Source organism: Canis lupus, chromosome 29 (assembly GCF_048164855.1).
Source record: "Canis lupus baileyi chromosome 29, mCanLup2.hap1, whole genome shotgun sequence".
Taxonomy (NCBI): Eukaryota; Metazoa; Chordata; class Mammalia; order Carnivora; family Canidae; genus Canis; species Canis lupus.
Genome location: NC_132866.1, coordinates 12629365 through 12652512, shown reverse-complemented (window position 1 = coordinate 12652512; position 23148 = coordinate 12629365). Strand labels below are relative to the sequence as shown.

Below are 23148 nucleotides of genomic sequence, written 5' to 3'. Positions count from 1 at the left end.
TGGGTAAACCCCATGCTTCTTTTGAAGTTCAGCTGTTTCCAACCAGGCAGCTGGAGGACAGGCTGAGTGAGGGGCCCCCCAGCCTCCTCCAGGCTGGTCAGAGCCCTGCACAGCACCCCAGGGACCCCAGAACTAATCCGAGCCCTGTTTCATCTCTCCCACCATCAGCTCCCAGGGCAGGAGGCGTGACTTCATCTTGTCTCTGCTGCCCCTTGCCAGGCACCCAGTCCTAAAGAATTGTGTTTTATGTGTTTGGAAAACATGGGGCCTTCATTTCAATTGGTTGCAATCCCGTTTTTAATCAGGTGAAGAGTTGAGATAGATGATCTTAGTGGCAATAAAGATCAGGGCCCACTCAAAGCCTCCCCTTCCTTTGGGAGGACCCCCTCCCCCTCCCAACACAACCCTAGTCCACTCTGACCTGACCTGTCTCTTCTAGGTCTCTGTTTCTCAGTGAGGTCCGTGGGCCTCAGCATCAGAGGCACCAGGAAACTCAGTAAAAATGCAAATTCAGTAAGAATGCAAATTCTCTGGCCCACTCCAGACGCAGCACATCAGCATCTCTGGGGATGGGGCCCAAGTATCTGCATCTTTAACCACCTCCTCAGGTGCCCCAGGGCCCAGAACCACTGCTGGAAGCTGGGAGGTATATGTCTGTGGCTCCTATTTTGTGCTCCTCTCCCTTCTTGTCCATCACTTTGTGACTCCTCCCCTTGTCGTAAGGCAAGGTCTCCAGGGCAAGGAGTGGCCAACCCAGGTCTCCAAATTCCCTGCAAATTGAGTCAGCCGGCCTTTCTTTTTTTTTTTTTTAAAGAAATTTTATTTATTCATTCAACAGAGAGAGAGGAGAGAGAGCACAAGCAAGGGGAGCGGGAGAGGAAGAACCAGGCTCCCTCCCCACTGAGCAGGGAGACTGACATGGGGCTCAGTCTCAGGACCCTGGGATCATGACCTGAGCTAAGGCAGATGCTTAACACCTGAGCCACCCAGGAGCCCCTCAGCCGGCCTTTCTGTGCCCAATGTGCCACGCAGGTGCACGAGCCCTGCAGAGCAGCCGCCGACCTTGCCGCAAGGACGTTGCACAGGTGCAAGGTGAATGAGTGATGAGTCAGCCTTCAGGACCTCCGCCCTCTTCCGAAGGGTGGCTCCCAAGCAAGTGCTTCATACGGATTTGCCGGCTATGACTGCCCTTCCCCGGGTCGTATTGTGGGCCAGCTCTATTCTTCCCCGGACTTGGGGTGAACACGGCTCTTACTTCCCAGGAGATGGGGAGCCCGAAATGGCATGATGCTCACCAAGGGCTTGGAACGGCACCTCGATTGTGGTAAGCCTCCAGATGTTAGCCTCCACTACTGCTGTGATGGTGAAGATGGTGATGGGGGGAGGAGGACAAGGATGAGGACGACCGCTCAACTGAGTTGTTCGAGGGCAAAACCCGAAGTGCTCACATGGACGGAGCCAGAGCCTCGGATCAGGGCTTGGGGTCCTCCCAATCCGGCTGCAGAGGTGCTGTCATCCTTTGCTCCTGGAGGACCTTGGAGAGCCCCGTGCACACAGAGGGACGAAGCAGCTCATGTCGCATCTGTCCCCACCAGGAGTACAGCTCTCCCCATACTTGTCCCCACATTGGTCGGTTCCATCTCATTTCCTCACTTAAGCTGGCGACCAGATCCTCACCACCCGCCCCCCGCCCCCCGTCCCAGCTTTGGGGTGGGGGGCCTAACCCTCCACTGACCAGGAGCTAATAAAGGTAAAAGGTGTTAATCTCCTCAAGAATGTTATTTTCTCATAGAGGAATGGGAACAATGTCCAAGTTCCACAGAGTGCATCTCTATAGGTAGAATTTCAGTAGATACTTCTTAACTATTTTTATAGAGAAATTTTAACTTTCTACATTTACGGTCCATTCCTTGCCAAGGACTGGATGAGGCTTACTATAGGACACATTCAACAGAACTTTTAAAACTTTTCTCTAGCGCCATCCCCAGAGAAAAGGGTAAGAACTTACTGTGGCTGGGGGTGGTGGCAGGGGGTAGGGGGAAGGGCGTCGCTTCTCCCTAACCAGGTCAATGGGGTTGGTGGGGCTAGGCACCCCACTGAACCCCAACCTTCCCAGTAAATGGGACAAACTCTTTGGGGAGCAGACCTACTCCCTCAATTCCTGAACACATAGCCATTGTCTCCCGGCAGAGGTGGCGCAGAGAGTTTTAATAAGGCATGAGGCAGAGTGAAATCGATAGCTTGCACCTCCAACTTTAGGCTCTAGCAGTGCTCAGTGTCAGCAGATGGTGCTGGAGAAACAAGATTCCCCTATAATCGGTCGGTTTGCTGAGCACACAAGGGCGGTGGACCCACACGGGCAGCTGGTGTCGATGGGAGGCCCGGGGTCCTACCTGGAGCAGAGTGAGCACAGCAAATTCCTCCCTGGAGACAGAGAGAGAGAGAGAGAGAGAGAGAGAGTGTGTGCGTGCCCCACACTCCTCTTCAAGGGTGTTCTTTCTGCGATTCAAGCAAGAACGGATTTCAGTTCTGAAAGTGCCCTGTGCCCTCACTCTGAGCTGGGCCGCGGCCCCGGGTGCAAGCCACGGTGGCCACAGCAGTGCTGTCCTCTCCCCCGCAGACATCCAGGACAAAGAAGAGACACAACTTAGGAAGGTGAGATGCCTTTTAAAAATTCGACAAAATCTTAGAGGGTTTATTTCCTTTATCTCTAGACCTACATCCATTAACCCACAGTCGAAGACAATCAGTGCCACTGTTTGGGAAGGCAGCTCAAATGGGTCGAAACTGCCATTGTATAGCCAGGAAAGATAGAGACACAACACAGATTTTCCTTTTTTTTTTTTTTTTTTTTTTTTTAATGCCCGTTTCCAGGGAACCAGTTCCTGCTGAATGCAGCCTGATAGAAATTCAAGATAAAACTCTCATGGATTCGGCTGAACCATAAAGTGCCACTTAACAGACACAATTTGCACAGTCTATGAACAGCTCCGATTCGCTGAACTTCTTTTTTTAGCTGTTCTAAACTCCATCTCATCAAACCAGTATCTTTTAACTACACAGAGCAGCATTTAAAATGATAAATTTCAGGGAGGAGGGAAGAGAGAAGGCGTTTCAGGAATAACTGGGACCAGACCACAGCCGGGCTGATGTCTGACTCTCTCGTGAAGAATCCAAACCCTGAGCCGTGACTTATTCTGGGCCTGTCTGATCCTCTGCGTTTTCCTAGGACCTCTCGCTACTTTGATACACTTGAGGATTTCCCAGTTTCTCTTCCAGGCCTCACTGTGAATACCCACCTTCCTCTAACAGTGGCCATCTCTTTGAACACTTATAACACACATGCACTTTACTTTCTGGCTCTTCTTGTGTGTTGTTGTCTATCACAAAAAAAAAAAAAAAAAAAAAGAGAGAGAGAGAGAGAGATTTGTCTTTCAGGCGTTGTGTTCTTATCTTCTGTTGCTTAAACAATCCTCTTCTGTATTGTGGAGAAAAACCCAAAGCTGTCAGCTTTACTGGTCTCAGCTCTCTAGTAAACTCACCTCCCCCCGCCCTACTCCCATCTGCTTATAATTTAATGCTCTGTATGTTTTAATCATTTCATTAGGCATGTCTTTATTTTGAAATGCAACTAATTCTTCAGTTCAAACAAACAGCCTGTAACTCTAAAATGAGACCGTTCTTTTCTTTTGGTTACAGGCTGGCTAAGAAGCAATATCACACCTAGTTTGAGGGGGTTTGAAAGAATTCAGATGCTCATTTTTTTTTTTTTAAATCATTGCTTCTTAAAAGTGGAAGGGATCTTAGAGATTCCTGGATTACCTCCACAGGTGTGGAGCTAACTTTTAAAGGGGTCTTCTCACGTCCTCCCAAACACTTTGCGATAAAGCCAGTGTTATTATTAAAGCCCATCAGCAAACAGACTAAAAAAAAAGAAAGGAAAAAAAAACTGCCGTGAAGTATCTTGTTCCTATACTTGGTGACTACGGAAGCAAAAGAGAAAACGGACCCCGCTGCACAGCTTGTCTATTTTATTACTTTATTTTCTTTACAGGAGTTTACGGCTTATTAGGGCAAGGGGGATTGTGTTTTTGCTGTAAGGGGAAAGAGAATTTACAAAGTGCCTCGGATGGTTTCCTGATACTTATAATCGATTTCTGGTAATAAAACGTTCTCTCGGTATTTTTTTTTTAGAAGCACAAGTAACATCTTGCATACAACAGACATTTAATAAATGCACGTGGAAGCATTGGTAGATAAACAGGTAGGCTACACGCTGACATTTCACATTTGTGTCTTAATTCAGCGGGAAGTGCCAGCCTTTATTAAGGTTGATGCATAGCAAATGCAACAGAACACTTCCCAGTATGTTCTCTTCCAGTGAGGATTTCTTCTACTTGCAAAGCATAAATCAGAACCATTTAAATTTCTCTGTAAAGGGCGAAGTGGTCGTAATAATCTCCTAGTGAAGTTGTCTTGGAGGAATGGTTTTCGGACAGGTTTGCTAAGTTATTGACAGATGGGCAGCCCGAGTGTGGCTGATACAAACGGGTGTCATCCGCCATCTAGTGGCGACACATGAAACTGTGCTCGTTCCATTGGCACAGGACTTGGGAGCAAGCCTGTCGGCTCTAAATTGCACCGCCTGTCGCGCCGCCAGTGTACATCTGTCCATCCTCAAGGCTTTCAACTGAGAGGGAACACCGAAGAGGGCATGCCACATTATGTCCCCAAACCTCTGTGTCCTGAGGAACAGCTAAGAAGTACCTGGTCGGGGAAACTGCTTCTTTCTGGATCCTGATAAGCCAAACTGGAAAGCAACTGGAGAAAACTTTGCCTGCGACACATGTGGTTTCTAAAGCAAGGTAAGGAGCAGGAGATTCCCGGCTACATTTTCCCCACAGGAACTTTCCCTGTGTACAGAGATCCAGGATCCGACCGTGACCTCCACGACTTGCTTAGCGCTTCGGATTTGCACAGGGGGGAGATTCTGTGGCAGGTGTCTGACGGCATCCAGCCTTTGGTGCTCATTCATAAGACAGCCTAATTCTTACACGTGTGCATAATGGTGAGGCTTTGCCCCAGGTTGCAATGTCGCATTTCACAATTACCAACAATCTGATAGTCAACTTTCTAATTTAGGGCTACTGTAGTGAAAGAATCAAGAAATCCAAAATTAGTGATGGAAAGGAAGTGTCTCCAGGTTTGCAGCGTCAAGCAGTCCAAAACGGAGTGAACACTTTGAGTCCTTCTTCCAGGGTATCCACTTTAAAGGTCCCCGAGACAAGTCAGAATGAGGCAGTAAGTCATTGAGGTGTAAATTCCACCCCCCCAAAAAAAATCATTAAATAAGCAGTGTATAGATACAATGGAATGTCTGGAAGAACATTTGCTATTTGAGAGTAAACAACTCAAATTAAGATGGATTGTTTAGGAATCTCCCAGACCAAGGAATTTTGCTTCGTTCTAGTTTTCTACAGTAGTGCGTTTACACTGCTTGGAAAATGCGGCTTTCAAAGTAATGTGAACTGCTTTTTAAGACCATCAAATAAGAAATGATTTTAGCATATTAGTTCCAAAATTGAAAATCCTACAAGCTCATTTCCCCTTCGCGTTAAAATCCATTTCCATTATAAATACATGCTTTTGGAATACGGTGCTCAGCCTAGAAGGTATTTTTGCATTTGCCTTTTGAACCATCATCCTGATCCCTACATTGTGATAAAGCTTAAGCTACATCTCAAACGTTTATTTTTCCCCTTCTTTGTTAAAGGGCTATTTATTCTAAGGGAAACAGTGATCAATTTAAGGTATCTATCATCTATTTTTAGAAAAGGCTGTGAACAAGTAGCAACATGAAGGACCTGATTATTATACAGATGAAGTCACCAATCAAAAAATTCTGCAATTTTTCATCAATTCAGTGCACTATCCTTAATTTAAAAAAAAAAATCCATTGTCTGGAAGCTAGATGTACTAGAAAAAATACTGATATGTAAACACAAATCATATCTTTGGGCTTAGGTCTCTCTCGTTGCCTACATATTTAGATATCTACAAAGAATTTTCCCCCCGAAACCTGTTTTCCTTAATCTTAAATGTTCAAAGTCATTGCATTTTCTGGAATATCTACCCATTAACCAACATTATCACTTAAAAGCAAATCAGACGGATTTTTGGCTGTGCTGTGCCTCCCTATAAATCCTAACTGTATCACGAGGGAGCAGAAAAATAAAATTTGCAAAATTCCAGCCTTTGGTGTGTTGCCGGCTTCCCTGTTTTCCATCGAGTCTCCTGTGTTTGTGCCACAGCTCAGCCAAGGGCTGATGCACACAATTTTCCTCACCCGCCAACAGTACACCTCTAAGTATACCTGAGAATAAAAATAAATAAGAATTTGAAAATTCTCTACCCGTGGCGAGGTAGGAGCCGGCGGGTAAAGCATCTGGCATTGCCATGATGTCCTGAGCAGTCCAGTGAGAATCATACTGTTCTTTAAAATACCTGACTCTCAAAACAAACAAACAAACAAACAAACAAACAAACAAACAAAAAACTCTCCCATCCACTTTATGGAGCTGTTGCTGGGATAGACGGAGACGATTTCAGGAAGGTGCAGGGCTCAGTGCGATGCATCATTTTGCACGGTCTGGCTGGAGGGTGTAGCACAAAGTAAAATTAAGACCTCCTCTTCCATTGTGAAGCGCAGTTGGGCTCTTTGATCTCGAAGTCCTCGGGTAATTGGAAGACTCTGCACAGCGTGTGCAACCGGGGCCTGAGCAGCCCGTGTGCCCAAAGCCAGGGGCACCGTTTACCCCCGGCCACATGCAGCTCGTAGTCAGGGTTCGGCCTGGACGCGGGCATTGATTCAGAGCCCAGAACACCAACAAGGTGGAGATTTTAAACAGGAGAACTGCTGTTTGTCAGCAGGTACACAGAAGTAAACAGAAACCATCGAGGTCTGGGCACATGCCACATTCCAGAAGCCTCTCCCCCGAGAGTGGTACTTTCCTGACCCAACTTCACCACCACAGGCTTGGTTTTCACGCTGTATTTCCATGAAATCCACCTGCCCATCCTAGGTCACCACGCGCTCTTCCTCCTCCAGCCCGTCGGGCCCGATGGGTGGTTGCCACACCTTGTCCTCAGCAAATAATTACCGGGAACCTGCCTGGCGCCAGACATGCAGCTGCCCGGAAGCTCTGTGGCGAATGTCAGCGATATGCTTCTGTGCTCAACAAGCAACCTGACCAACCGTCCCGATGTGCCCAGCCCCAAGGGGGCTTCTGGGACTTGGTGCTAAATTTAGGCATGAAAACTGGTACAGTCCCTGGCAAAGGGAGTCGAGTTGGTCCCTTTATAACGAGCCTAGCATCTACCATCCTCTACAGCCTCCTGTCTTCGTAGAAAGAAATTTATGTCCCTGTCCACAAAGGAGGGCCCTTCACGCATATTTTCATGGGCAAGACCTAGACACTTCACATTTTGGGGCTAGGCAGGACTGTAGCTGCTTTCCAAACCAAACGCTTCCTTTCTTAGATAACCACAGAGTGGATCTAGTCTGGGACCCTCTTTAAGAAAAATAGACATAATGATGAATACAAAATATAGTGCCGTGTGGGAGAAAACGTGCAAGACAAGGAGGCCAAAGCTTCAGATTCCTTAGCTCCACGGTCAGTCTGCCTTTTCATGGGATAATAGTCATCAGTGATTAACATCTGTCAACTCATTTAATCCCCACAGTCAGACTATGGGGAAGGTGGGATCATTATTCTCATTTTACAGATCAGAAAACTGAGGTCCAAGGAGGTTGGGTAACCCGCCTGAGGTCACCCAGCAAGATCCTCCGCTCAACTTCCTTCTGAATGGCAGTTGGGTGGCACCGGGTGGGGGCAAACGACTCCACCCCCCACTGGAGCAAAACTTGCCAAACAGAATCACCTGGCTTAATCCAACAAACTCAACTGACTTAAAAACTAAATCCTTAAGATAACAAGCTAGTCAAATTTGTGGACTCCAAGAGGTTCTGGGTGGCAGGAAGCCCGGGAGAAGCCTGAGTGCATCTGTGGCTCCCAGAGAAGGGCTGTATCCTGCAACCGTCACACGTTTCTCTAGCTCATGATGGGAAGTGTGCTCCGTGCCTTGCCGCACACGACCGTTGTACCTGGAAGTCTACCGTCCCCTGCTAACGGAAGCCGGTGACCCAAGTCTGTTGGCAAGTCTGTGAGAAGCTGCTTTCTTGCCTTGGCATTTGGCAGGACCCTTCTCCCACTTTTTCCCCTCTCTCCGCCAGACATGCTGGTGGGCATCCCTTGGTCCATAGCCCTGTAAGGGATCCTCTGAGCAAGAGCAGTGGACAGAGGATTGGGAGTGTGTACTTTGGGGCACCTGGGTGGCTCAGTCAGTTAAGCATCTGCCTTCAGCTCAGGTCATGATCCCAGGGTGCTGGGATCGAGCCCCGCGATGGGCTCCCTGCTCAGCGGGGAACCTGCTTCCTCCTCTCCCTCTGCCTCTGCCCCTGCTCATGTTCTCGCTCTCAAATAAATAAATAAATAAAATCTTTAAAAAAAAAAAAAAGGAAGAGTGTGTACTTTGCCACCAAACTCCCCGGCTTGGAGTCTTGGTTCTGTGACCTTGGGTGAGTCTCTCCAACGTCCTTGTGCCTCAGTTTCCCCATCTGTAAAAGAAGGGAGATAGATAACAGTATCTCTCTGGGTTGCTATGGGGACTAAGTAAATGAACATGTGGTCAATGCTTAGAAAGGGCCTGGTGCGCATTAAGACTGTGTCAACTCTATCATCACCGAATTATTATTATTACTGGCAAGTGGGCACTTCTGTGCAGAAGTCCCAACCAGGATGGTCCAAGATGACAGGTGGAGCATTTGAACGGCCACTTCCATTTCGAGGCAGCAGCGAGCTGTCTGGAAAGTCTCCATCCCCCGGCTGTCTCACAAGCGGGTTGGGGTCTGTCTGTCTGCCCAGGACCCACGCTTAGCCCAGAAATGGTGCGCTAAATATAAATAGCACCTGGTAGGCGTCACATCAATGGCTCATTAAGGTGGCATTACCCCTAATGGGCTGGGAAGCAGGACTCTCGTTTCCCCACCGTGGGTTTGCACGAGCTGCACCCACGTCTCCCCAACCCTGGCTTCGCACCTTGGGGTGAGCGGTGAGCGGGGGGCCCTTGGGAGAGGCCAGCCGGGTGCGGGGCCAGAAGTGACGCAACCTCCAAATCTGCTTATTGTCCCTGACAAATAATAATATAATAAAGCCAGAAATGCGCGTGTACCAATCAGTCACAGGTGCTGATAATAGCTCACCTAATTACTTCATTATTTTTTGCCACTCCACCGAGCCGTTTGTATTTACAGTCCTGTATATGGTTCTATTACTACCACTTATTGTGACGATTCCAGCAATTCTGAGGAGTCTCGGAGGGCCTGGACAAGTAGGATCTTGTTTTTCTTGATTTCCCCGGAGGGGGGTGGGGGGAGCTGAGGGGAGGGCGGGCGAGGGGAGGGCGGGAGGGGGTGGGAGGAACGCATCCAGCCCGCATCGACCTACAATTGCTCATCTAAGATGAGTGATAAACGATGGGTGATTTTTGAAACACTAGAATTTTAAAACAAAACAAACATCTCCTATCCTACGCGTTTCAGGGCCGGCGTGGTGAGGAAGGGAAGGAGACCAGATTGAACGACGCTGGGCCCACACCCACGTCGGCAAGATGCCTGGACCCCAGCCCCACATCATTAGGTCAGAAGTCGAGGGGAAGTGGTCCCCGTGGGGACCTGTTGTCCTAATGAATACCAGGCCACAAATGAAAGAAGTTGGTTTGGAAAAACATTGTGAATTTTAGTCCCTCAAGCATCAGTCAATCTGCTGGAAGTCGGGACTGCTTGTTTATAGCTTGTTAAGATGTTGATTGTTTACAAATTGCATTTTGCCTTTGAAAAAGTGAGCACCTCTCAGCGGCTTCTTGTCACTCATCCGTTGCTGGGGTGCTTCCTGCCAGGGATAAAGGCGGCCTGCGGTGGATCTAATTGGGATAGCTCTCCACTCTGGGACCCCTCCGCTCCTCCGGGCCCTCTCTCCCTTCCTCCTACGTTTCCAAATCATTCTCTCTCTCTTTTTTTTTTTTTTTTTTAATTCATGAGAGACACAGGGAGGGAGGCAGAGACACAGGCAGAGGGAGAAGCAGGTTCCCTGTGGGGAGCCTGATGCAGGGCTCCATCCCAGGACCCTGGGATCACGACCTGAGATGAAGGCAGATGCTCAACCACTGAGTCACCCAGGCATCCCTACAAATCATTCTTAAGCCCAGGCCCCAGGCCCTGGGTTCTGTACAACCGTCTATTTTCTCTTTATTCGCAGATACCTGGAGGAGTGAATGCTGGGATGGCCTGGTCTCCCCCACAGGGCTGCACTTCCTTGCAAAGAGGCTTCAAGGGCCTAATGTACACATGTGGGCTCATCTGCAAGGTCAGAAGCCTACAGCAAGCAAGAGAAGAAAAGCATACCCCTGCTACCTTCACTGGGTAAAGAAAAGTGACCAAGCCCTAGACTAGGGCAGGGCCTGCATCCTAATTCCCTCCTTTCATGAGACTCAGAGGGGAGGCGACAGCTCCAAAGCCCCACAGTGGCTGGAGGCAGCCGGAGCAGAGTCCAGGGCTGCTGACGTCCTCTGTGCAAAATGCCTCACGGGAGCTGCCTTTCTGCACCTTCGCTCCCCGTCTAAGCACCTTCATTCACTTGTTCATTCAGCAGATGATGGGCAGCTGGTCCACGGCACACCAGCCCTGGTATTTTAGAAAACCAGAGGCCCGTGGGCACAGCCTTCAGCTCTTTGAAAGACCCACTGGAGAGACCGAAGCATCTGGGGATTGTCACCACACTCAGTGGTTAGCAGCTCAAGTTCTTTCTTTCTTTTTTTTTTTTTAAGATTTTATTTATTTATTCATGAGAGACACAGAGAGAGAGAGAGAGAGGCAGAGACACAGGTAGAGAGAGAAGCAGGCTCCATGCAGGGAGCCCAGTGTGGGACTTGATCCCCGGTCTCCAGGATCACACCCTGGGCAGAAGGCCGCGCTAAACCGCTGAGCCACACGGGCTGCCCCCAAGTTCCTTCTTAAGACACTTTTCCCTGTGTGGTCTCTGTGAGCCCACGTACCCTCCTCAGTGACTCGCATGGCTATGTCATCCGAAGCTGGTCAGTTGGATTCTGCTATAGGAGGTTGGGGCAGGGGTGGGGGAAGCACACCGATCTCCTGTAAACTACCCTGCTGGATAATGTGGGTGCACGTGCTGACCTGTCACTTTGCAGTCCTGCTGCAGCCTGGCCTGAGTGCTTTCTGTCTACACAGGGCCTTGGGGACAGTGGTCACTTCTCACACAGGAGCTTGGGTTGGGCTAGATGCTGGGAGGACAACAAAGACGCAACAGATCTTCATTACAGTGGCCCTAGGCCCAGGGTGAAGGCGGATCCCAGGCAGAGCTTGGGTGATTTGCAGCCAGGACTGTGTTCAGGGGACAACCCCTCAGGAAACAGTGAGAACTGATAAGAGGCATCGCTCCTCACCCTCCCCCCAGGTCCACCCTGCACCTCTCCCACCTGTGCCTAGCCTTCCCCAGGCTCCGCTCTGGGAAGTGTGGAGAGTGTGGCAGTGACAGTGGCCCAGCAACAGGTGAGGAGTCCACCCCCAGGGCTCTCCTGGTGCCCTGAGCTGTGACCTACAGTGATAGCACAAGCTTACCTAGAGGGCACGACTTGTCACTGTGCCTAGACATTCAAATCATGTTACAGAAACTCAGAGAAAAAAGCATAAGACAAGCAGTCTATGTTTTGGGGGGCTGCTGTAACAAATCATCACAAACTGGGGCAGGGGGTATTGAAACAACAGAAATTTATTCTCTCCCAGTTCCAGAGACTGAAAGTCCAAAATCAACATGTCAGCAGGTCCCTGCTCCCTTTGAATGCTCTACGTGAGGATCCTCCCTTGCCCATTCCCAGCTTCTGGTGGTTTGTGGCAATCCTTAGAGTTCCTTGCTTTCGAGACACATCACTCTAATCTCTGCCTCTGTTGTCACATGGAGTTATGGGCTGTGTTATGTCCCCACCAAAACTCACATGTTGAAGCCCTATCCCCTAGGACCTCAAAATGTGATTATACTTGGAGATAGGAGCCTGTCAAAAGGCAATCAGGTAAAAATGGGGCCATGATCCAATATGCCTGGAGAAAGGAGATTAGGACCCCAAGACACCAGGCAAAGACAACCATATGAGAGCATGGCAAGAAGGCAGCCAAGACAAGAGGCCTAAGAAGCTAAATCTGCCAACATCTTGACCTTGAACTTTCAGCTTCCAGAAATGTGAGAAAACAAATTTTTGTTGTTTCAGCCTGCAGGCCACGACATTTTGCTATGGCAGGCCTGGAGGGCTAATACATGTGCTTTATCCCCATGCGTCTCTCAGCACCCCTTCTTATAAGGACACTTGTTACACTGGGTCCACCCTACTCCTATATGACCTCATCTTAACTAACGACCTTTGTATTAACACTACTTCCAAATAAGGTCAGAGTCTTAGGTTCCTGGAAGAATATGAACACTATTCAATATGGTACACTTTGCCTAAAAGAGTAGCTCACTTTAACCCACTTTCCATAGCGAGTGTTTTTTTCATGGGCCACCATCTTCTCTTCCTCCTGGACAGAAGTCAAGGGCAATGTACATACCATGAGAGTGGTTTTGCAAAAGACATGAGGCTAGTAAGAACAGCCCATGCTGGGGACCCCCCAGTCTGAGAAGTAAAGTCTGGTAGCTCTATATGTTCCGTCAGCCCACACCTTATTCACCTGCTGGGGTGGCCCATGCTGCTTTCTCCAGCTCTGTCCATCAGAAAGCCAAGGGGCAGCTTTAGGGACCCTAGAACTTATTGTTAGCTCTACCCATGATCTGTCACCAGATTCCAATTTTTCCTGAGCCATTTGCCAGGAAATGGAAAGTGAGACATGAAGTTGAGGGACTGGTTTGATCCCTTCTCAAAGATGGTGGAGTTGGGGAGGTGGGAGTTGCTTAGGGGTCTCTAGTTCCTATTTATTAGAAGGAATGTGATTTTGGTGGTTGGGTCTTAACCCCACAGTGGAATCCCCTGGAGATCTTTAACAAATACTGATTCCTGGATTACCCCAGAGATGTTGATTGAATTGGTCTGGGACAGGCCTGGGCATTGAGATATTTTAAAGGTCCCTAGGTAATTTTAATGTGCAGCCCTGGCTGGGAAGCATCTGCTTAATGTGTCCAGGATCCTGAGTTACCAAGTAAATGGCATCAAGGTGAACTTTATTTAGATCATGCCCTCCAACTCCCTGACAGAGGAGACCAGGAAACTGACCCCCGGTTGCCTAAGCAGAGGACGGACGCATGGAGCCATGATGAAAACCCAGGGTGGCTGGGGCTCCCGTCAGCTACTGGCTTCTCCCAAAGTTTTCATTTCCTCGCTGCAAATTAACATATTTAATGATTTCGGTTCCTCCTGCTGATGTACCTTTTAATGAGATCTGCAGGCTTTTATTGACCTGGTATTCCTGACCCAGATACCTTTTCTCATCTACATTTGAATATGCGCATCAAACTCCTCATTGCTTTGGTGCCTAATCTAATTGGCTTCACGTGGAGAAAAGCCACACAACACTGCCCCAGCCAGCCTTCCTCATGGGCTGTCACCAGTCACCAGGAGGCCCAGGTGAGAACTCAGGCCTGATTTCCAGCGAACTGTCCTCCACTCCACGGCCATCCGTGAAAAGCCCACGTTCTCCCCGACGACCTCCAGTGGCGATCTGCCTACAAGTCATGGGCTCAGCTTGCTAACGTTGACAGCCATCAGATGCCTCATTGCTCCCATCAGCCTTTTCAACTTGGCTCATTCACCTTTACAGACTGAAGAGCCATCATTTGCGTTCATAATGCTCATAACCTGTTGCTTCACATCCTTTGTGTTGGCTTAATACTGGAGAGCAGGAAAATGGGAAGAATGATTGAACAGATGGTTGTGCAGTTCACTGGGGATGAGGAAGGCAAGGGTCAGCTTTGTTGAAATTAGGAACTAAAAGAAGCCTTTGTGTTGCCTAAGGAAGACCTCGATAATAAAACAATTTTGCAAACTGTGTTTTTTCTTATATTTATTATGGCTTCCTTATTTTTTTTTTTTTTGAACCTTTCAGACTGTCTTCTTGTTGTTCCTTTTAAACCAGCATCTTCAGCTCTGTCTCTGACTCTTTGTCTCCTCTCTCCAGGAAGCACACGTATTCCTTGAAGAATCCTGACTTTTACAAGGTAAGTTTTCCTGTGAATGATTTTCATACAATTTATTGCCATGTCCTGAAGGATGAGAAAAGACGGTGCTTTTGCTTTAGTGCTCTAAGGAATTTCAGGGAGATCCTTAGTTGCAAATCACCCACTTAAAATAATGAAAGCACGACCTAAGTGTTTACTCGCTGGGGGTACAACACTCTTCTGCTTGCTGGAAAGCCTGGGGCACCCGGGGTGCTGGGACCTGCCTGCTGGGATAGGAGGAGTTAATTAAATTACCTTGTATTTAGTGTTAATTTTGTCCTGGGCTTGTTAGATAATAGACAACAAGCCTGGACTTGACTGGAAGCATGAGCCTGGGCCTGAACAGAGTCTCCTGGGCTGTCCTATTGTCAGATTAATTGAGTTGACATCTTGGTTGCGATTAGTTACAAATGTGGTTCCAATATTATTTCAACAGGTGTCAACTTGGGGGCTGTGGTCAAAGTCACACCACCTGCTGAAGGAGGACGTGGCAGTTTCGCCACAAGGGGGCTGGCGTGGCTGTGCCTCGTCCAGCTGGGGGAGAGGAAGGGAAACTTGAAGATGTTTCTGAAGAACCATCACTTGCAAGAGAATTTGAGACTTAACTAGATGAAAATGTCAATTTGGCGCTCACTGGCTCTGCATTCAGCTTGCGGCAGGGAAGTCTTTGGGTGATAGAGGAAAGTACTGACGATCTCCCTGTGGTAGGAGTGAACACTTTGGATTACTGATTACAGTTTGCATCAGGAAGTGGGTTGTGAAAAATCCTAATTAGCGTGAAATTATATTTCCCCATAGTGTTGCGGTTCCTGACCCATACAGACCTATAGGGCTGTAATTCTCGAGGTAAGGAAAGCGTTTGGATGGTCCAGGCCTTCCAATTGCCAACCCCCGGACTCGAATGGTATTTTGTACCCTCACTCCCAAGCTCAGAGAGGTACTTCTCATTCAAATGAGAAAGCATCATCTCTCCAATGTAAAAGACTCTCGAGGTTATTTCCCCTTGTTTGAGACAACTAAACACAAGGCGTGACCTAATGAAAGTACAGTTGACTCTTAGATAATGTGGTGTTTGGGGGCACTGACCCTGCCATCCACACAGTCGAAAATCCACGTATATAGCTTTAGCTTCCCCAAAGACGTAACTACCATGGCCAACTGTTGACTGAAGGCTTTACAAATAACATAAATAGTAACATGTATTTTGTGTCTGTATTTTATACTGTAGTCTTACAATAAAGTAAACCAAGGGAAAGAAAACATTATGAAGTCCTAAGGAACAGAAAATACATGGACAGGACTATACTGTATTTATACAAAAAAACCCAAATCCACACATACGTGGACCTGCCTGGTCCTCTGCCCACACACCTCTGCCTATGGAAGGGGGATCCCCAGGAATGACAGTGCACGGGCCACACCACATGGAGGCCACCGTGTTCTAGAAGAATGGGCCATTTGAAGCTGTTATGATGTTACAAACAATGCCAGCTCCTGTGAGAAAGAGAAGGGTGAGCCTCTGCCCTTTGGAAATTCAATGTGAACTTACCATTTTCACATACTGTTTGGTATAGTTTCCACATGGAAATTGTCCAGGAGGTAATGTGCTATGCAAAGGTCTCTGCATCACTGCAAATCAAAGCATGTTTTCGATTTCCTGATAAGCCTCGGACAAGATTAACACAACATATGAGGAGGTGGTTTAGCTCTTCCTGACAGATCAAACAGATCCATGGTGACAATAGGGCTGTCACAGAATGCCCTGGTAGAGATAAGTCTTGAATCGTCGACCAGAGATCCACAGACAGCTGTACGCCTAAGAGCCCGTGGGTCATGCAAGTGACCTCAAAGCCAAGTTGCATTCTCTGTCCAGCCTCAGAGGAAAAGCCTTGAGCACAAGTAGCCAGGCTGTCAGTACAAAAGATGAGGAGTGGGCATTCTGGCTGAGGCCCTAAGCAAGGCGCCAGAAGGCCCAGTGCCCTGACCACAGCCTCCCACCTGCCCTGAGTTTCTGCAACAGCCTGCTGCAGCCACCACAAGCCCAGAGCAGCTGGCAGCAGGTGACGGGGAGGGGTTAGGGAAGGGGTGTGTGTGTGGCTGTGGTGAGTAAATCACCATCCAATACCCCCCCACCCCTACCCCCACACGGATGTCTCAGCAATCAGTCTGCCAATGAGCAAACAATGATGGTGGAACACCTGGCTTTGCTATAGCCTTACATACCTGCCATAAGCACTCTGGACACTCGGAATCACATGTTGGGTGGAGGGTGGATAACCAGCTGAAAATGTATCTATTCATCATAGTAAGACAAGGGGAGAGTCAGGACATGGTCCCTAACATTTGGAAGAGCTAAACTGGGGCCCAGGTCTTCAGAAACAAAATGCCATTATATACAAAGACTGAAGGGTGACAGGTGGCCCCATTAGGAAAGAATTCACCAAGCTTCATTTTTGATAATTACCTGGAGACTGAAATATAATGATCCCATTTATTCCATCACCAAGAGTTGTCACAGTCTTGTAAGAATGAGCCTCCACCCTTTGGAAATTCAACATGAACTTAGCATTTTCACATACTGTTTGGTATAGTTTCCACATGTTAATTGTCCAGTAAGTAACTTCCTGAACAAAGATCCTTTCCCTCCCAAGCATTGAAGCTGGTGTCAGGTCTCTGAAAAAGTACAAATCAAAGCATGTTTTCTATTACCTGATAAGCCTAGGACAAAATTAACATAAAATACAATGAGGTTTTTAACTTTTCTTATCTCACAGATTGAATAAATCTAGAACAAAAATAGAATCATCACCAAATGGTCTGGTAGAGAAAAATCTTGAAGTAATAATATATGTTTGCTGGCTAATGAGTATAGACCTTTGGAGTTACTATCATCTCATACATAATATGTGTATTATTTATATATATGTAATTACATATTCAGGCTATAAATATGATATTCATATATACACTCTATACATATACAATAAAATATTAGAATTCTATTTTTAAATATCCTGAAGTCAGGTTTTTATAAATAAATTATTTTCTGGCTTTTTATCATTTATAAAATGTATTTGTTTGGGTAAGATTTTAACTCTTGTAATTTGATATTTCATTGTATGCCATCGAATCCCCAGCCCATTTGGAATTAATGGGAAGACAAATGAGCGAGTGAATGAACGAGCGAGCTTGGGTGCTTAGGTGCCACCCACTGCTGATTACTCTCCTGGGAGTGGACAGACTCAGTTTCGTGGAGCCTCTTGCAGAGAGTCGGGTTCACACATCACTTCCTTCCATCTCTGCATTCTAGATTGATATGTAGACATTTTCCAAGAACAAAATACGTCTTAGAGAAAGCAGTATTTGAAAAGTATTTAATGATATTCCCTGAAGTTACTTGGCCAAATACAACTGAATCTTTATAACGCAAAGAGAAAACAAAATTATTTACTCATTCAGTATTTATTAGCCTGGAAACAAGGACACGGTACCTACACACAACGAAGGGCTGATGTTTGTTCTGTCAAGGTACCTGCTCGTGCGTCTTCAGAAGATGAGAAGAGGAGGCTCACAGTTTCCCCACTGCTGTTGGCTCTTCGCAGTGCAATTTCTTATGTTTTAGGGAGCAATTAATTCTAATAATTGATGTTGGTACAGCATGGATCTGAAATGATTTGTGAAAGAGTTTTCTGTCTCAGCACAGGCATCTCTAAGAGTATCCTCGCCCATTGCTGTCAAATCCTATGGAATGCCAGACACAAAGGAGAACAAAGGGCAAGCAGAGATGGGGGCAGGAGTGCCATGTCTGAGCTCAGGCCTGGGGACAGTACATGCTAAGCCTGAGCCACACCAGCCTCACTCACAATCTAGAGCAAGTCACACAGGGGACAGCCCCAAGATGGAATTCTTAGGTACAGGCCATGAGACCACAGAGCCTGAAATGGGGCCTCTCGGGGTGAGAATCTATGGTCATGTGGTTCTACCCAAGCCAACAGAGTGTCCATGTACCCAGACACCAACCCCATTGGATATTGCTCCACTGCTCCTGGGGATTTTGAATGCTTTAGAATTTTCTTTTTTTTCTTTTAATATTTTATTTATTTATTCACAAGACACAGAGAGAGAGAGAGAGAGAGAGAGAGAGAGAGAAGCAGAGGGAGAAGCAGGATCCATGCAGGGAACCCGATGTAGGACTCAATCCCAAGACCCCAGGATCACACCCTGAGCTGAAGGCAGACGGTCAACTGCTGAGCCACCCAGGCGTCCCTAGAATTTTCTTTTCAAAAGGCAAAGACCTCTATATATGGATAGGCTTTGAGCTGCTACACTTTGTTTAGGAAGTAAGACCCAACTAAGATTAATTGATTAATTAGGATTAATAATTGGACATGGGGCAAGGGAGCAGGGGGAGGAGGATGCAAAGGCAGCTGAGAGGGAAGGACACGGGAACCACTGTTTACTGAACACCTACTGTGTGCCAGGCACTGTACTAGACCCTTCATACATTTATTGTTCTAATTGCCCACAAGAACATTGTAAGATGGATACAGTTATCCCTGTTTATAAGTTTATAAGGAAATTCAGGCTTCAAGAGGGTAACTTGCTGTCATTCCTGTCTCTGGAAGTGGCAGCGCAGGCCTCCCCACCCGACAGTACCTGACACAGTGTAGTTTCTTCCACTCTGCCATGAGGATGCTCCCAAGACACACTTCACATTCCCACCTGTGATCCTACCTGGGCCCCCTTCCCCCTCCCAGGCTACCTTGAAGGAGCCAGGACTGGGAGCAGGGAGGTAGTTGACAGGCTCTAAGGAAGCTGACCCCAGGGGAAAGCTAGGTGCCTCATTTCTTCCCCCACAGCTCTGCCCACTTTTCCCAAACAACTCCATGTTAGATACAATGTAAATACAAATAGTGCTAGGGTTTGCCAAGCAAGCAGAAGCTCCAAGCAAGAGCTCCAGGATCACCTTCTAGCCCCATTGCCAACTCTAAACCCTCTCTTATGGAAAACTTGGAGACTTCCTCGATTTACAAAATTATGTGTTAATGTCTCTTAGGCTAAATGCACCCTGAGAATAAGACTTGGATCTGCTCAAGTCTGTTGTTGCATGTGAGACGCCACGCTCCATGGCTGATGGATAATCATCTCCCAATAAATATTGAGGAAATGGATAAAGGAAGACAAATCTGTCATTCTTCAGCTTTAAGCCAAAAAAAGCCTGTGGATTTCCAGGACCCTCCCCGGTAGATCCCCGCCCCCCCCCCCCGCCCCCCAAGGAAAGAAAAGTCCTTGCCCATTTCTGATAACTTCTGGAACATTCTGTACTCACCTGAGCCAAGCAAGGCCTGTGACCTCCTTAGGACACCAACTAACTGCCAGAGTACAGCAGGTTTAACGTCTTCCCCACTCCCACCCCCCATAAAAAAGGAGACAAGCACAGGCCCAAAGATATAATAGCAAAAGTGTGCCTGTTGACTGGGCTGCTGTTTCTAGGAGCATGGTGAGAGCATTTCCCTTGCTTTCAAGAAAGGTCTGGGTAAAGGAGCTGCAAGAAGCCCCAAAGGCCTAAGACTAAAAGGGGGCCGCCCATAATTCATGGCTTATCTGAGTAAGAACTGTCTCGGACAGACGGAAGTCATTAGCTGAGCAGGCCCGGCTGGGAGGAGTCGCTAAGGTACCTGGCACAGCAAGTCCGGAAGGGGCAGGCGGCGGCCCGGGCAGCCCCTAAATCTCTACAAGAAAATTACCAGGGCAGAAAAACCAGCACATTCAGGGCCGTGCTTCCCTCCCACCTCCCAGGAGCAACATGTGCCCTTTAAAAAAAAAAAGTGGCACAGATAAAAATCACATCCATTTACTGCACTGTCTTTTCCATAGTTGTAAAAGAAAGGCCTTTATCATCTCCTGAATTAGATCTGTGATTTTTTTGAATGACATGTATAATAATTAGACTGTGAAGATGTACCGTTAATCCATTTAAAGGTGTAAAGACGTCCATTTAATGAACATTATAGTCACATTAGACTTGGAAACATCCAACTCTTTTGTTGAATAAAAAGAAGTTCAATGAGATTAACTTCTCTTAGTTGGTTTTAAAGAATAATCAAACATGTCTCCCTCTGATAGTGTACTGTGCCTTTCGCATGGATTCTGCATACCAATGTCTGCCGGCCCAGAAGGGTAAGAATAGGGCCGCCGGACCTCACATTTCAGTTAAATAATTACAAATTAAAGAGGATCACTCCTACTTTCTATACTCCCTCTAAAGTGATAAGAGGCTGAACTCCTTGAACCCGTAATTATGGAACAGAAATGTTAATCTTCAGGTTTGGCATTCTCTCCTGCTGCATTAAATGTATTTCTTAACTATTATCAAGTTTACTACTTGACACGTAGATATTTCTACTGCGAGACCTGTGAGTACTTGATCCTATCAGGTTTTGACTGCGAATAGGGTAATGGATTCTGTTTTCAAATCTCATGCTGTTTCATATCTCCGGATGAGGCTGTCCATGATGCATGCTTAACTGGGGGGAGTGGATGGGAGTTCTCTGCTCTGATTCAGAGTGGATCCGAATCCAGACGTCCTAGCTAACTTTGAGGGGGCGGGTATTTAAGAGAGTCAGACTTTAAAAATAAATAAATAAATATAAATGAATGAATGAATGAATGAATAAATAAATAAATATAAAATAAATAAATAAATAAATAAATAAATAAATAAATAAATAAATAAATAAGCGAGCCAGACTTTAAAGCAGAAAGGGACAAGTTGGGAATAATCCCAAGTTCGAAGAAAAAGAAGATGCTTTTTGAAAAAAAAAAAAAAAAGATGCTAAACCCCAGTTGGGAGCCTGGCTGCAGAGAGTTTCTGCAGAGAGTTCTCATTGCGAGCCCAGGGTTTATCCAGAAGATGGGGTTGGTCAGATTGAATCTATGAATTAGCCTCTTCTCTCTCAGGCTCCTGACTTACTACCCTCTTTTTAGCTCAGGACTATTTTAACCTTATGCATTTGCTCTGTGTCTCGTCTACGGTTGTTAAGAATTTAAAAACAAGCAAACGCACAATGGAGCTGCGCAACGTTCTGCATTAGATTTCGGAAGGCCAAGGGTATAGATTTCCTCTTATGAAGGAACAAGAAAGCTTCGGTAGGAAGAAAGGGCAAGCGTGCGAAGAGCTGGTTTAAATGTGAAATTAGAGAGTTGGCTTGGGAAGAGCACGTCAGCTGCATCCTGTCCCCGAGCTTTGTGCCTAATGCCTCCTGCTAACCAGTGACAGTGATGGATGGCTGCGGAGATTGTCTAAGCCAAACTGCTAACCAGCACTGTGTCTGATCTTTTTGTAGTTTAGGAAACAAAGCTGATAAGATCAAGAGGCAACATAATCCTGGCTAATGTAGTGTGATCTGTCTTGTATGGCGTAATTGGGCATGATGCAGACATCATACCTTAAACCGGCCACGATATTTGTAGGGCTGAGAAAGCAAAGCTTACTGGAGTTTCAAAGAAGCGTGGCTTAAAATAATAATAATGTGATGGGCCTTCCAGAGGCCGTGGCCGTGTCTACTCCCACCCAGCGGAGACTCACGTAGAAATCAAACCTGGAGACAGGAGGCCGGCATCTGCAGTTGCACCTTTCCCTTCTGGTTTGCTTGGTACGTTGGTAGTCCTCAGCGATGAACGTCCAAGAGGGATGAAAGACGGAGAAGTTGTCTCGGAAGGTCACCATTGGATCGATGCCTGGCACCAGCCCTTCCAACAGGACCCAGGGGAATAATGCCTCAGGCCCTCCAACGCCCCTGGAAAGGACGGAGAAGAACATTACATTTTCTTAGGTGTTGCCATCACTTCTCTTTATCCTGAGGTTCCATCCTCAGTGGGTCTGACCCCTTCTGGGTAAGACCGGAGGGCAAGATGTTCAGCCTCCAAGTGAGCTCACCTGGCAAAGGCAGAGGACAACGTGGGGTATACAGTTCTGGAACCGATTGCCCGAGTGTAAACGATGACACGTTCCTTTGCGGGGCCCCATCTGGCTTTACCGTGTTGTTTTAACTGATTTTGAGGTCTAGGTAGCCCTAGGATATTCGTCAGCAATGAAGCTTGCTAATACCACCAAAGTTCAGAGCTATGCAGTAAGTGCTTTATTCAGTCTGAAGTTTAAAATTACACTTCAGTGAGGAATATCTGCAAGATCTTCCAAAGAAGAAGAAGAAGAAGAAGAAGAAGAAGAAGAAGAAGAAGAAGAAGAAGAAGCAGCAGCAGCATACAGGGTAGTATCTAATCATATGCAGAAAAAGTGTCAAAATAGTCTTACTGAAGACAGCTCCTAAGCAACGTGTCCCTTTCCCCCTTTCACGGAAAGGATCATTTAAATGTGAATACATTTTGGAGGGGTTAAGTTATTAGATCTTGTTCAGACTGCACAAATAATAAAACTCCTTGGGTCCGGTTCGGAGCTGCTCTGGACGGTCCCCGACAGGATAATAATGTTATGAAAATTAAGCAAATGCAGAGAGTAAAAATAGTTTGTCAATATGCTGCCCCAAGCTTGCCCAGAGGTAATTATCATTGCTTATAAATACATGTTGGAGGTTTGCTTGAATACGTTTTTGTGAAAAAGAGAAAAGTTATTATCTTGAAAGGAACTAAGTAGCGCCTAGAAATCGCGATCATGGTCTGGAGTGAACTAATCACTTTATCCTCATCCCTGAACACATTTATCCACCTCCTAATTCTTCACCTAATTAGAGGGAAATGCAGAGCTGTCCTGGTCAGGGAGGTAGGGATTAGGGTTAAGAAAACACTTGTATTT

General features: G+C 46.8%; 2 long non-coding RNA genes across 2 annotated transcripts; one reads left to right on the top strand and one right to left on the bottom strand.

Annotated features, from left to right (window-relative positions):
* The first annotated feature begins 4215 nt into the window (after window positions 1-4215).
* LOC140620797 (uncharacterized) lies at window positions 4216-15527 on the top strand. The gene is made up of 3 exons (XR_012020500.1): window positions 4216-4865; window positions 10377-14336; window positions 14773-15527. It is a non-coding gene; the product is annotated as an uncharacterized lncRNA (long non-coding RNA).
* Window positions 14196-22136, bottom strand: LOC140620796 (uncharacterized). Its single transcript, XR_012020498.1, has 5 exons — window positions 21938-22136; window positions 17869-18000; window positions 16801-17009; window positions 15886-15965; window positions 14196-14381 (listed from the first exon to the last, which is right to left on the bottom strand). It is a non-coding gene; the product is annotated as an uncharacterized lncRNA (long non-coding RNA).
* Window positions 22137-23148: the final 1012 nt, after the last annotated feature.